Source organism: Glycine soja, chromosome 8 (genome assembly GCF_004193775.1).
Source record: "Glycine soja cultivar W05 chromosome 8, ASM419377v2, whole genome shotgun sequence".
Classification (NCBI taxonomy): Eukaryota; Viridiplantae; Streptophyta; class Magnoliopsida; order Fabales; family Fabaceae; genus Glycine; species Glycine soja.
Window position 1 is genome coordinate 41,576,501 of NC_041009.1, and position 15,101 is coordinate 41,591,601.

Genomic DNA, 15,101 nt, shown 5'->3' on the forward strand with positions numbered 1-15,101 from the left:
AAAATTATTTGCTAAAAAAGGTATCTAAATTGTTTTAAAAATAAAAAATAAAACAAATAATTTACAAAAACTAAAATTATTTTGAATAGTCCTGTTTTGAATAAAATTAAGCTACAACATGTCCAATAAGACAATAACAACATTGATTAGAAATTGCTTCTTGTTGTTTGTTTTTTACTTAGAAATTGTTTACATTAATTTTTTATTTTTTTAAATTGTTGTAGAGATGAGTGTTTCTAGTCCTAGTCAAGCTAAAGAACAAGATGATGATACCAAACCTTTATGGACCTATGTTACAAAGATAAAAAAGTGTAGCTGGTGGTGGAAACTATGAGATAAAATGTAATATTTGTGATTTTACCTTTAATGGGTCTTATACTAGAGTGAGGGCACACTTATTGAAGATGACAGGAAAGGGAGTTAGAGTTTGTCAAAAGGTAACAGTTGCTAAACTTATAGATTTGAAGAAGATAGACAATGAAGCTACATTGAGGGTGGAGAGGTCAAAAACAAAATCTGTGTCATTGCCTCCAGTTTCTACTCAACACCAAATGGATACAAACACTCTTGGTGTTGATCCAAAAAAGAGAAAGACATTATCTGTAGAAAATGCCTTTAATTTGCAAGCTAGAGAGACACTTGATCATGAAATTGCTAGAATGTTTTACTATTCGGGCTGCCTTTTCATTTAGCAAGAAATCCTCATTATAGGAAGGCATTTGCCTATGCTGCCAACAATCTGATCAGTGGTTACCAACCTCCAGGTTATAATAAATTAAGGACAACATTACTTCAAAACGAGAGAAGACATGTGGAGAATTTGTTACAACCAAATAAAAATGCATGGAGCCAGAAGGGTGTGAGCATTGTTAGTGATGGATGGAGTGAGCCGCAAAGAAGATCTCTTATTAATTTCATGGTTGTCACGGAGAATGGACCTATGTTTTTAAAGGCCATTGATTGTTCAAATGAGATCAAAGACAAGGATTTCATTGCCAAACATATGAGGGAGGTAATTATGGAGGTTGGGCACTCAAATGTTGTGCAAACAGTGACGGATAATGCAGTCGTTTGTAAAGCAGCGGGTTTAATAATTGAGGTTGAGTTTCCTTCCATCTATTGGACTCCATATGTTATCCATACATTAAATCTTGCTTTGAAGAACATATGTGCAGCCAAGAATACAAAAAAAAAATAATGTTGCTTATGAAGAATGTTCTTGGATCACCCAAATTGCGGATGATGCAATGTTTGTGAAAAATTGTCATGAGTCACTCTATGAGACTATCAATTTTCAATTCATTCAATTCATTGAAATTGCTATCCATTGCTCCAACAAGATTTGCCTCCACTATTGTAATGCTCAAGAGATTCAAGCAATTGAAGAAAGGACTCCAAGAGATGGTCATTAGTGACCAATGGTCTTCTTATAAGGAAGATGATGTTGCAAAGGCTAAATTTGTGAAAGATACTTTGTTGGATGATAAATGATGGGATAAGGTTGATTATATTCTTTCTTTCACTAGCCCTATCTATGATGTTCTTAGAAGAACGGATACAAAAGCTTCATCTCTCCATCTAGTATATGAGATGTGGGATTCAATGATTGAAAAGGTGAAGAATGCCATATATCAATATGAGAGAAAGAAGGAGAGTGAAGGATCAACCTTTTATGAGGTAGTGCACTCCATATTAATTGACCGTTGGACTAAGAGTAGCACTCCTCTCCATTGTTTAGCTCATTCTTTAAATCCTAGGTAATTGACTTTATACTTTTTTACTTACATTTTTTTAGAATTACATAAATTTTAATCATGTATATATTTATTTTTAATTGTAGATATTATAGTCATGAATGGTTAAGTGAAGATTCTAATCGAGTTCCTCCACATCAAGACATGGAACTCACTTGTGAAAGATTAAAATGTTTCAAGAGGTTCTTTCTTGATGTGGATGTAAGGAGGAAAGTGAATATTGAGTTTGCCAACTTCTTGGATGGAAGAGAAGGTTTTGATGGTCTTGATTCTTTAAATGATAGAGGTCAAATGGATCCAAAAGCTTGGTGGCTAGTTCATGGCATTAATGCTCCAATACTTCAAAAGATTGCCCTTAAGCTACTTGTGCAACCTTGTTCATCTTCTTGTTGTGAAAGGAATTGGAGTACATATTCATTTATCCATTCTTTAAAGAGAAACAAGATGGCACCACATAGAGCTGAAGATTTAGTATTTGTTCATAGCAACCTACGACTTCTCTCAAGGAATACTCCACAATATCATCAAGAGGAAACTAAAATGTGGGATGTAGCTGGAGATGATTTTGGATCACTTGATGATTGTGGTATTCTTGAAATTGCTAGTTTGTCTTTAGATGAACCAGAGTTAGAGGGTGTCTTTTTCAATGATGATTGCTAGTTTGTGGAATTCTTGAAGACTTGAAGTTGCTAATTCATCATCTTGCTTTATAATTGTTTTTTTTGTAAAAAAACAAAGCGTACAAATTGTATAATGAGGTTTCTTAGTATTTTTTGTGACTCATTATCATAGGAAAAGTTCTTTTGAGATGATGATGAATATATGAATCTCGATTTTTAATTTAGATCTTTTATGCATATCGCTCATATTTAATTTTATGTAATTTTATTTAATTATATATATATATATATATATATATATATATATATATATATATATATATATATATAGCCGTATCCGTGTCCTACATTTTCAACATTACAGGTGTCCACGTGTCGGTGTCCGTGTCGTGTCCAGTGTCGGTGCTTCATAGCTCACAATAGATGGTTTTCCTACAATCATGACACTATTTCATATTCGAATCCACTAAAAAGGAAGAAATTACTCATATTTATTAATCTTGAAGGACTTATATAGTGACTCTTCATTTACCTTTATGAGTTCAACCCAAACTACATCTTCAGCCTCAAACTTGTTTATTTGTGGATTCCATGTAAATCCACTCAAACCTTTGAATAGGTCATGCGCTTCACTCCATTTGTATTTCAAGGATCATTGTCTATTTTTGACATTGGTCTTTGTTACCTCTGCATGACACTCATTCTTTGTCACTAACAATGGTGACACATTTCAAATATCACAAAGTTCAAATGCAATTACAACATAATGAGAATATCGTAGCTCATACACAACCATTCAAATCAAATCTAATTAAGGTTGAATCTTCACTGAAGTACAATTCACACAATATTACATCAAACCTAAATTAATGATGATATTCATTCCACATTTGATTTGCAATGGTGTCTCTTAGATCTACTCCTTGTCTATAAATATCGTCACACAATTCCCTTTATGTTGTATCCACATGAGATTGAAGCAATTCATTGTCAACTTCTAACAAGTAATGCATCATTGTTGTCAACATGCTACTACAATGTTGTTGAAGATTAAATATTTCTTTTGGATTTTGAGGCCCTCGAGTATAGTAATCTTTCAAGCGGTAGCAGACACCACAGTATGGTGTTAGAATTTGATGTTTGAGCACAAAAACAGCATCTCCAAGATAATACTTTTCCTACATACACAATAAGCTTTTATCACTCACGAGGCACACATATGGTGTTAAGCAAGATAATTCATTTTAACTAACCTTCAAGTATTTTGAATGTGTCCTTTAATATCCTAGAATCATATGTCATTTATTACCACCTAGTTAAAACATATGCAAATTTCATGTTAAAGTCACAAGCTACAAAAACATTCATTTTTTTGTGAACTGCAAAAACAATCATGATGTGTGTGTGTGTGGAGGGGATATAGGAATATGACCATCAAGAAACCAAATTAGAACTAAACTTAGAGTAGGAATGTGCTAGCAATTAGTTTAGACAAGAAAGCTTTAACTCATTTTGGGTTGAAAACTTTAACTCATGGGACCCATATTTTTTTAAAATTTGTAGCTGCAATTAACCTCAAACAAACATCTATCCCACAACATTCACCCCTAAAATAGCTCAATTTAATTACATCTCACATTCACCCCTTTAAACCACACCTTAAAATAGCAATTGTAAGATTCTCACACTTTTTTTCATTTCTAAACGTGTAGAAGCTTAATTATTCCAAAACAACAAAGTAAAGAGTAGTATGTTCCCACATGGGTAGAAAAAAATCATATAAAAAAAGTAAGTATAAATTGTAATGATGCTTAAGGGCTCTTTAGATATCAAAGTATTTGTTTCAGGAGCAAAACACCTAAATGATTGAGATGTCATTATTAAATTCTATTAACGTTTTAAAATAAAATATATAAACTTTTTTAGTTTAACTGTGATTCACTATAAAGATTTTTATACTACTAATAAATTAATTTTTTTTCTTAAATATAACTTTAAAATAACGATTATAAAAATCAATAATCTTACCAAACATAACAATCGATAATTGTTAATGTGTGGATATATTTTAGTTAAATTTATATGTTGTGTACATTAATATAAATTTAATGGACAAAACTTAGACATGTTATTGGTCATTTCTTCTAATCAAAATTGTGAAATAACAAGAAGAACACACGATAGAGGGGCTTGAATTATGTATTTTTGGAAAAAAAAAATTGGCAAACAAAGGTATTATTCAAAAACACTTTGTAGAAGAAGCATCCAAAAATAGTGTGAAGGATAAAATCTTAAAGGAAAAGAGATGTCTCAAAGAAATTTATAATGGATGACTCTTAACCAAGAGCTATGTTTAGTTCCTTCAACCTAAAGGATTTTCATTAAACAAATTGCTTACAACTATAAGTATTCTCTAAGCCTTTTCAAGATTTACAACAATGTTAACCCAATTTAAATTAATCAAAGTATTATTTTTATTTTTTAGAACTTTGTGAACACAAAGAATATGAAAGTTTCAAAACTTGTATGAAATCGTCTAAGTGAATGATCAGGTTGTTAAACTATTCAAGTTGCATAACTTTGTAACCTTGTTGTTTTTCACTCTTAAGTCTTCTTATAGGAGTTTGAAGGAAGATTCATTGAAAAAATAAGTAAGTTTCTTTCCATTCTGAATTGTATTAAATGCATGAGATATTAAATCACATAAACTTGAGAAGAGAGACTTTGTCACCACCATCAACACTAGTGACAATATACCTAAAATGTATTTATCTTTCTAAACATGTGTATGACACATTTTACCTTCTTTTTTTTTCCCTTTGTTGAACTACTTTGGTATTAATTTTGATAAGTTTACTTGATTTTTTCTTTAGTTATGTTTTACAATAAATGCTATAAAACAAATACAAAGTAGGATATGAAACATTGTAATACTTAGTCATTTTTTAGAAAGCATTTTATGATTTTAGCTTGTAGGATAAATTTCCAAATATACAAGAGTTTGATGTTTATACACTAATAGTAAAATAATTTTATATAATCATTCAATCACAAATTATCGTTTCACTTTAAGATAATTATTTTAAAAGTCAACAAATTTATCATACATGATGGGGTATGATTGGATGATTGTGTAATTTTTTTTACAATATTATATAATTAAGTAGAAAAGTGTATAAAAGATCCTTTATAGAAACATTACGATATAAAAAATATATAGACAATTTTTATAATATCTTCATTTTTTACACTGAGTACTTCCTCTTTTTCATTAAAATCTCAAATTCTATTGAAAGTTTTGATAACTTTTTTCCCTTCAAATCTTTGTATCCAATAAAGAAAACATGAGTTAAAAAGTAGTTATTGTATATTTTTTGTTTGAAACTCATAAGTTTTCAAGATTTACCTCATTGTCCTCTTGTTTTTGTTTTTAAGTGTGTATGTCATCAAGCATATGTTGGATTCTCCATCTTCTTCTTCCTCAAATAAGGAAAAATGAAATTATTTCCATGTTGTCATGAGTCTTTCTTCTCTTTTGAAGAAACAGCTTCTTTTTCTCTTTTCCAGTGTCACAATTTTTTTTTTTGTAGAATTTGCCCTTAAAGTTTCAAAATGTCACCATTTTTCAACTGATCATTAATTTTATTAGTCAATTGCTAATGTGACAATTTTGATTGTTGACACGACAATACACATAATGTTGACATAGGTTGTTGACATGACAATGAGGTGACACTAACATAATGACATGCTATTAAGGGTTAAAATGCTAAACACTAAAAAGATGAGGGTAAAATGTGCAACTTTGTGAAAATATAAGGCTACAATGTGTAACATAGTTAAATATGAAATATTGCGAAAACATAGAACTAAATGTGTAATATTGTGAAAATATGTAGGCAAAATGTGAAAAAATAAATAATAAAAAGATAAAAAAAAGCGTTGGTATTTATTATCTTTGAATCTCCCTGAACTATTATAACCTTCAAACACATGGCATATTTTGTATCTAATATTCAATAAATATGCACATTTTGTCCCTATATTTTCACAATGTTGCACATTTTGCCCCCTAATGACATGTATATTGCTACATTAGCATCAAAATATCATGTCAATAATCAATGTTGGACAAGTGGCCTCAGTTATCTTCAGAAGAGGGGGTTGAATTAAGATACAAAAATTATTCTCAATTACAATTTAACTCTCTTTTTGAATTAACAATGCACCCTTAATATGAATTACTCAAAAGACAATTCAAAAATAAACTTCTTTAAAGCAAAAGATAAATAACAACAAATAAAAAAGTTTAAGGAAAGAGAGAATGCAAACTCGGATTTTATACTGGTTCGACCACTCCTTGTGCCTATGTCCAGTTCTCAAGCAACCCGCTTGATATTTCCACTATCTTATAAAATTTTTTTTACAAACTCTGAACCACACAGGGACACCCTTCCCTTGTTTTCAAATATCCTTATAACTTAAGAGACCCTCGATCTCTTAAACAGATCTCTTTGAATAAGAAGAAGAAGAATTTTCTCTCTTTAAGAGAAGGATATTACAATTGAAGATTGATCAAGATTTCTTATTGAATTTGCAAGTGTTTTGACCAAGGAATATTTTGAGAGTGATAAGATAATTTGGTTTAGAGAGGATAATACAATGTTGTTAAGAAAAACTCTAAGGAATTTCGTATCCCAAGTCACCTATTTATAGGCCTTTGATGGCCATTCAAAAATTTCTTGAACAGTTGTGACTCTTGGGAGATATTTTCAAAAATTCCTTACTGGTAATCGATTACACAATTAGTTTTTGAAGAGTTATGACTCTTTAGACTTGAAATTTGAATTTTTTTTGTGTCTAGTAATCGATTACACAAATGATGTAATCAATTACAAGCTTTTAAAATTTAAATTCAAAATTCTAAACTTTTGGTAATCGATTACAAGCTTTTAAATTCAAATTCTAAAATTTCAAATTGTTTCAGAAATCAATTTAGCCACTAGTAATCGATTATATCTTCTGGTAATCGATTACCAGAGAGGAACTATCATATTTTTGAAAAGATAATTGTTCTTAAAAAACTTTTGTAAAATATTTCCTTTAGCCAAACTTGTGCAGCATCAATTATGGAATTCTTTCTAAGATCTTAACTAAGTACATCGTTCTTCTTGCATTTCTGAATTCTTGACTTGAATCGCATTCATCTTTGGCATCATCAAAACTTCATAACATATATGCTTCTATAATCTCCCCCTTTTTGATCATGACAATAATCTGAAATCAAGCTAAACGATATACCATTGATAATGCGTGCTCACAACCCTTACTCTCCCTTAAGATTGGAATTTATGCCTAAGTTCATGATAAATTCTACCCTTAAGTTCTCTCTCCCTTTGGCAACATCAAAAAGTCAAAAATGTCTAGAGAAAGGAACTAAGACAACAGTAAAATCATAGCACAATTTATCCATAAACTAATTCAATCCATAGAATAAATCAAACAACTCTTAATCATCCAAATCAAAGTCTAAAATAACCAAACACAAACCAAAACATAATGGTAAACATCCAAAACAACCATAACAAAAAGTACTAAGCAATAAAAGCCAAAATACAAGGCGAAAGAAATAACCATAAAGCTTAAGGAAATAAGAAATTTATGAGGATTTGAAGCGATTTGGTTAAGAAATGAAAAAGATATGAGGATTTGAAGATTTGGGGAGGATTTGCGCCGTCACACGAAAGGGGAGAGTGAAAGTTCTGCATAAACGCAGATATTTATAAACAGAGACGCCTTGTAATCTATTATAGACCATTGTAATCGATTATAGGAGTAACCTGTAACTATTGGAACCTACTAGTAATCAATTATAGTCTTGTTGTTCTAAGGCAATCAATTACATGGAATGGTGGTAATCGATTACCAGACCCTTAAACAAGGCTTTTTCAACTAAAAACTAACTATTCTTAGGTCATATACGTACATAACTATAATAATCGAGCACAAGCAAATATAGTCAATCAACAAGCACAATCAAACACATTCAATCAACAATCATCAAACACAAACAAATCAAAACAATCTAACAATCAATGAACTACACACAATAAACTATATTACTATTAAAAATTCAAACAAAGATAATCAAGGACAATTATTAAAAGACAAACAACAAATAATATGACTATTAATAACACAAACAACTATAATCAAAGACAATCATTTGAACATAAGGAAGATAAAACTCAATTTGAGTTACCTATTTGTCTAGATCATTGATATCTAAAAGACCTAATTCTCTCCTAATTGCAAAGAATGTTTCTTTAGGAAGAGGTTTTGTAAAGATATTAGCTAACTGATTCTTTGTATCAACGAATTCTAGTACATAATCTTTCTTTTGAACATGATCTCTCAAGAAATGTTGTCTTATCTCTTTATGTTTGGTTCTTGAGTGCTGAACAAGATTCTTAGATAGATTTATAGCACTCGTGTTATCACATCTTATAGGAATAGGATCAAGAAATATTCCATAATCAAAAAGTTGTTGTTTCATCCAAAGTATTGGAGCACAACAACTGCTAGCAAAAATATATTCAACCTCAGCAATGGATAAAACAACACTATTTTGTTTCTTACTATGCTAAGAAACTAGAACAGATCCAATGAAATGACAAGTTCCACTTGTGCTCTTTCTATCAGTTTTAGAACTGGCAAAATCAGAAACAGAGTATCCTATTAAGTTGCATGTGAAATTTTTAGGATACCATAATCTTATATTTATAGTGCGTAACAGATATCTTATAATTCTCTTAACTGCACTAAGATGTGATTCTTTGGGATTTGATTGAAATCTAGCACACATACACACACTAAACATTATATCAAGTCTGCTAGTAGATAAATAAAGAAGTGATCTGATCATACCTCGATATTTCTTGATGTGTATTGACTGACTGGTTTTATCTTTATCCAAATAGCAAGCAATACTCATTGGTGTAACCATATGCTTAGCATTCTCCATCCCAAATCTGTGAATCAAGTCTTTGCAATATTTTGATTGATTGACAAATATTCCATTCTTGGTTTGCTTGATTTGCAACCTAAGAAAGAAATTTAGTTCTTCCATCATTAACATTTCAAATTCACTTGGCATGTCTTGAGATAATTCTTTGCATAAAGAGTCATTAGTGGATCCAAAGATAATATCATCAACATAGATTTGAACTAATAATATATCATTTAACTTCTTCTTAATAAAGAGAGTAGTATCTACTTTACCTCTAGAAAAATCCTTTTCTAAAAGGAACTTACTCAGACGTTCATACCAAGCCCTAGGGACTTGTTTTAAGCCATATAAAGTCTTTTTCAATTTAAAAACATGACTAGGCTTATTTGAGTTTTCACAACCAGGGGGCTGATCTACATATACTTCCTCTTGGATAAAGCCATTCAAAAAGGCACTATTTACATCCATTTGATAAAGTTTAAAATCCATTATGGATGCAAAGGCTAATAACATTCTTATGGCTTCTAATCTACCAACTCGAGCATATGTTTCTTCATGGTCTATCCCCTCTTTCTGATTTTATCCTTTGGCTACTAATCTAGCCTTATTTCTAATAACTATGTCATTTTCATCTAACTTATTTCTGAATACCCATTTTGTTCCTATAACTGGGTAATTTTCAAGTTTCTCAACTAATTGCCAAACATTATTTCTTTCAAATTGGTTCAACTCTTCCTGCATAGATATTATCCAATGTTCATCAATTATAGCTTCTTTCAAATTTTTAGGTTCAATCATAGAAACAAAAGCCATATTATTGCAAATATCTTTAAGAGAATGTCTAGTGGTTACCCCTTTTGATATATCACCAATGATGTTGTCAAGAGGATGATATCTAGAAGCTCTCAATTCTCTTGGAAGATCAACATTTGCTTTAATTTCATCAATGTGAAAATCTTCATTTTTTCTATCTCCTTTGCCTTTGTGATCTTCTTCATGAATATCCATTTCTTCTAATGATTCTGAAATATCATCTAGTACATCTATTTTTCCAACTCCAAGAATTCTACCTTTATTGTTGTCGCCATAAGTCATATGTCCGCTTTTCTTGGGGGAAATATGAGTGAATTTCAATGCATCTCCCGTCATGTGTTTATAGTATCTGCTATCTACCAACTCTTCTTCAAGGAAACCTCTTCATCGCTTTCATAATTCTTGGCCATCAGACTCAGGTTTACAACTTCGTTTCCTGAATCTTCAGATGAGTCCATATCATTGTCATCCCATGTAATGTAGGCCTTCTTAGTCTTATTTTCATTAAAGGCTTTCTTTTCAGATTTCTCTATTCTTTTCTTGAAAATTGGGCAATCAACCCTCAGATGTCCAGGTTGATTGCATTCATAACATTTTGGAGTAGAGGATGAATCTTCTGCCCTTTTCTTTGATTTAAAATTTGATCTTCTTTGATTTCCTTTGACTCTTAGAAATTTATTGAATCTTTTTACAAATAGACTAAGATCATCATCTTCGTCTATTTCAATTGAATCCTCCTTATTACTTCCTTTTTGGGTTGAAGATGAAGCTTTAAGAGCAATTCCTTTCTTTTTCTTATCATTCTCCTCATGTTGATTCAATCTCATCAATTCCATTTCATATTCCTGTAACTTTCCAAACAAAGTAGCAAGAGACATGTTAGATAGATCTCGTGATTCAGTAATGACTGTTACCTTGGGTTGTCATTCCCTGCTTAAGTATCTCAAAACTTTATTGATAAGATCTTTATTTGGAAATGTTTTTCCTAAAGATGCAGGATGATTAATTATGTGTGTAAACCTCTTTTGCATGTCTTGTATGGTTTCATTTGGATTCATTCTAAATAATTCATATTCATGAGTCAAAGTATTTATCCTAGATCTTTTCACATCTGTTATTCCTTCATGCGTTACCTGTAAGGTATCCCATATATCTTTTGCATTTTTACAATTTGATATCTTAAAGTATTCATCCATCCCTAAAGCAGATGTAATTATATTTTTGGTTTTTAAATTGTATTGAACTAATTTTCTTTCCTCCTCACTCCACTATTCCCTAGGTTTTCTATGGTTGTATTTCCTACCACCATAATGGGAATGTAAGGTCCTATTTCTAGGGCTTCCCAGATATTTAGATCTATAGCCTCTATAAAAATTTGCATGCGGGTTTTCCAATAATGGTAATCCACACCATTAAAAATAGGAGGCCTATTTATAGAATTTCGTTCGGGAAATAGATAGTTAGATGAGGCCATATTCTTGAAGTTTCAAAACTTTATACAAGAATGAAGCTCTGATACCACTTGTTGGACAAGTGGCCTCAGTTATCTTAAGAAGTGGGGGGGGGGGGTTGAATTAAGATACAAAAATTATTCTCAATTACAATTTAACTCTCTTTTTGAATTAACAATGCGCCCTTAATATGAATTACTCAAAAGACAATTCAAAAATAAACTTCTTTAAAGCAAAAGATAAATAACAATAAATAAAAGAAGTTTAAGGGAAGAGAAAATGCAAACTCAGATTTTATACTGGTTCGGCCACCCCCTATGCCTACGTCCAGTCCCCAAGTAACCCGCTTGAGATTTCCACTATCTTGTAAAAAACCTTTTACAAACTCTGAACCACACAGGGACACCCTTTCCTTGTGTTCAGATATCCTTACAACTTAAGAGACCTTCGGTCTCTTAAACAGATCTCTTTGAATAAGAAGAAGAAGAAGAATTTTCTCTCTTTAAGAGAAGGATATTACAATTGAAGATCGACCAAGATTCCTTATTGAATTTGCAAGTGTTTTGGCCAAGGAATATTTTGAGAGTGATAAGATAATTTGGTTTTGAGAGGATAAGACAATGTTGTTCAGAAAAACTCTAAGGAATTTCGTATCCCAAGTCACCTATTTATAGGCCTTTGATAGTCATTCAAAAACTTCTTGAACAGTTGTGACTCTTGGGAGGTATTTTTGAAAATTCCTTACTGGTAATCGATTACATAAATATGGTAATCGATTACACAATTAGTTTTTGAAGAGTTGTGACTCTTCAGACTTGAAATTTGAATTTTTTTGTGTCTGGTAATCGATTACACAAATGATGTAATCAATTACAAACTTTTAAAATTTAAATTCAAATTTCTAAAAGCTGTTACAAACAGTTTAAACTTTTGGTAATCGATTACATACCTTGTGTAATCGATTACAAGCTTTTAAATTCAAATTCAAAAATTTCAAATTGTTTCATAAATCAATTTAGCCACTAGTAATCGATTACATCTTCTGGTAATCGATTACTAGAGAGGTACTATCATATTTTTGAAAAGATAATTGTTCTTAAAAAACTTTTGTAAAATATTTCCTTTAGCCAAACTTGTGCAACATCAATTATGGATTTCTTTCTAAGATCCTAACTAAGTACATCGTTCTTCTTGCATTTTTGAATTGTTGACTTGAATCGCGTTCATCTTTGACATCATCAAAACTTCATATCATATATGCTTCTACAATCAATGAGTGACTGATAGACAAATTTGCAACATTGTAAAATTTTAGGAACAAAATTTGCAAAAAAATAAATAAAATTATCTAGCACAGTCCTTATGACAAAGCTAAACCTTGAGAGCAAAAGGTGCAATTAAGCTAAAAAAAATCTTATCTATTCATTGTTTTAGTCATTCTTAAACATTTATAATTATAATAATGAATCTCATAGTTGGGGCAACTCTTTACATGAGTCAATCTCTCAACAATGCATCCAAAATGACAATTCAAAAAACATGCCTTATTTTTTGCAATTGACTTGGTCTGATGAGACTGTTGGGTTGTCTTATAACACAAGATGAAACCAAAAACTATTATGCCCATTTGAACAACCCTCCAAATGATAGAGGCTAAACAAAGCTTGGGATAACATGTTGTCTGAAGTGTACTCAGGAAGATGAATACAATTTTCCTTGTTAGTATTTGCTCTGGGATACATAATTCTTCAAAAAGAAAAGGTCATTTTCTTCTTCCCATGTTGAGCATTTGACATATGGAGAGAAGGTTTATTTGATGAGAGAGTAGTTGTGAAAAAGTATGGACTTCAAATTCACACACTTTTTCTGTTTGAATTAGAATAGTTGAATTCGTAATTTGAGATTTTGAATTTGGGGGGAAACCAACTTGTCATAGGGTTTGATGAACTAAGTTAATAAGAGAATGCTCTCTCTGTATATTGAGGTATCACCTTTTGTTCTCTATATACATGGTTCATTCCTCTTCCCTCCCTTATTTCTCTTTTTCATCTATTTTTTTCTTTTAATGTTTTCAATCGTATGATTTTATTAGTTTTTGTTGTTCCATTGACTTTGGTGTGGCTTAATTGTTTACATGATTCATTCCTCTTCTCTCCCTTATTCATTTTTTTCATCTATTTTTTCTTTTAATATTTTCATCCGTATGATTTTTTTAGTTTTTGTTGTTCCATTGATTTTGGTGTGACTTAATTGTTTCTGTTGTTGTAAAATGACCTGATTGATGGGTTATGGAGAAACAACTAAATATTTCTTTGATTTGTTCTCTACTACTTTGTGGGCTAAAAGTTACATGTTTGGTTAAATGCTCAAATGAACTTTGAGATTTTCTTTGACTATGCAAATAGGACTTCTAATCATTTGTTCTTTTAATGTTGCATCTGGATAATGCTATATGAGTCTTTGTACATTTTGATTGAATGATGTTGTGCTTTTTTATTCGTTTTGAATTGATTTGTGGGTTGCAAGTTATGTGTTTGATCTAATGCCCAAATGAATCTTGAAATTTTCTTTGACTAGCTTTATTGGTTGGTTTTTTAAATATTGATTTCTTATGGCTGATGACATTACACAACCAGAAGGAGCACCACGTGAAAGCAACAAATGGCAAGGATCTAATATTTTTCTATCTCCTTTTTTGTGTTTTTTAGTTGAATTCTAATGGATTTTGGACATGTGATTTGTCTCATTGAAGGGCAATCAACAAAGAGGAGGGGATGAATTTGCAAAGAAAAGTGGACTTATGCTCTTGGAAGCTTTTGCTAGGACAACTCTCATTATGTTGTTTGGTTTGTTATGCTAAAAATCTATATATGAAGATGATTTTTTTTAAGATAAGTAAGAAAATTTATATTTAATTTACAGGGAGAAATTTTTTAATTAAAGATATAAATTGTATATTAAAATATAAAATATAAAGATGATTTTTTTAAGGCAAGTAAGAAAATATTTACTTAATTTATGGAGAAGAATTTTTTTATTAAAAATATAAATTAAATACAAAATATAAAATATGAAGGTGACTTTTTAAAAACAAGTAAGAAAATGTATTCTTAACTTACATGTAAGAACTTTTTTTTACTAAAGAAAAAAATTATATATAAAATATGAAGATGACTTTTTTAAAGCAAGTAAAAAAATATATACCTAATTTTTTTTTACTAAAAATAGAAATTAAATATAAAATATGAAGATATTTTTTCAACTTAATTCTCCTATTAATTATAGAAAAAAGATTTTGACTAATTTGAAGTTTGATTAGAAGGTAAGTAAAATCTGAAATGATTTTTTCAAAGCAATCAAACTTGGATACTATCTGAAATGATTTTTTTAAAGCAAGTAACAAAATTTATACTTAATTTAAGGGGATTAAATTTTTATTAAAGATAAAAATCAA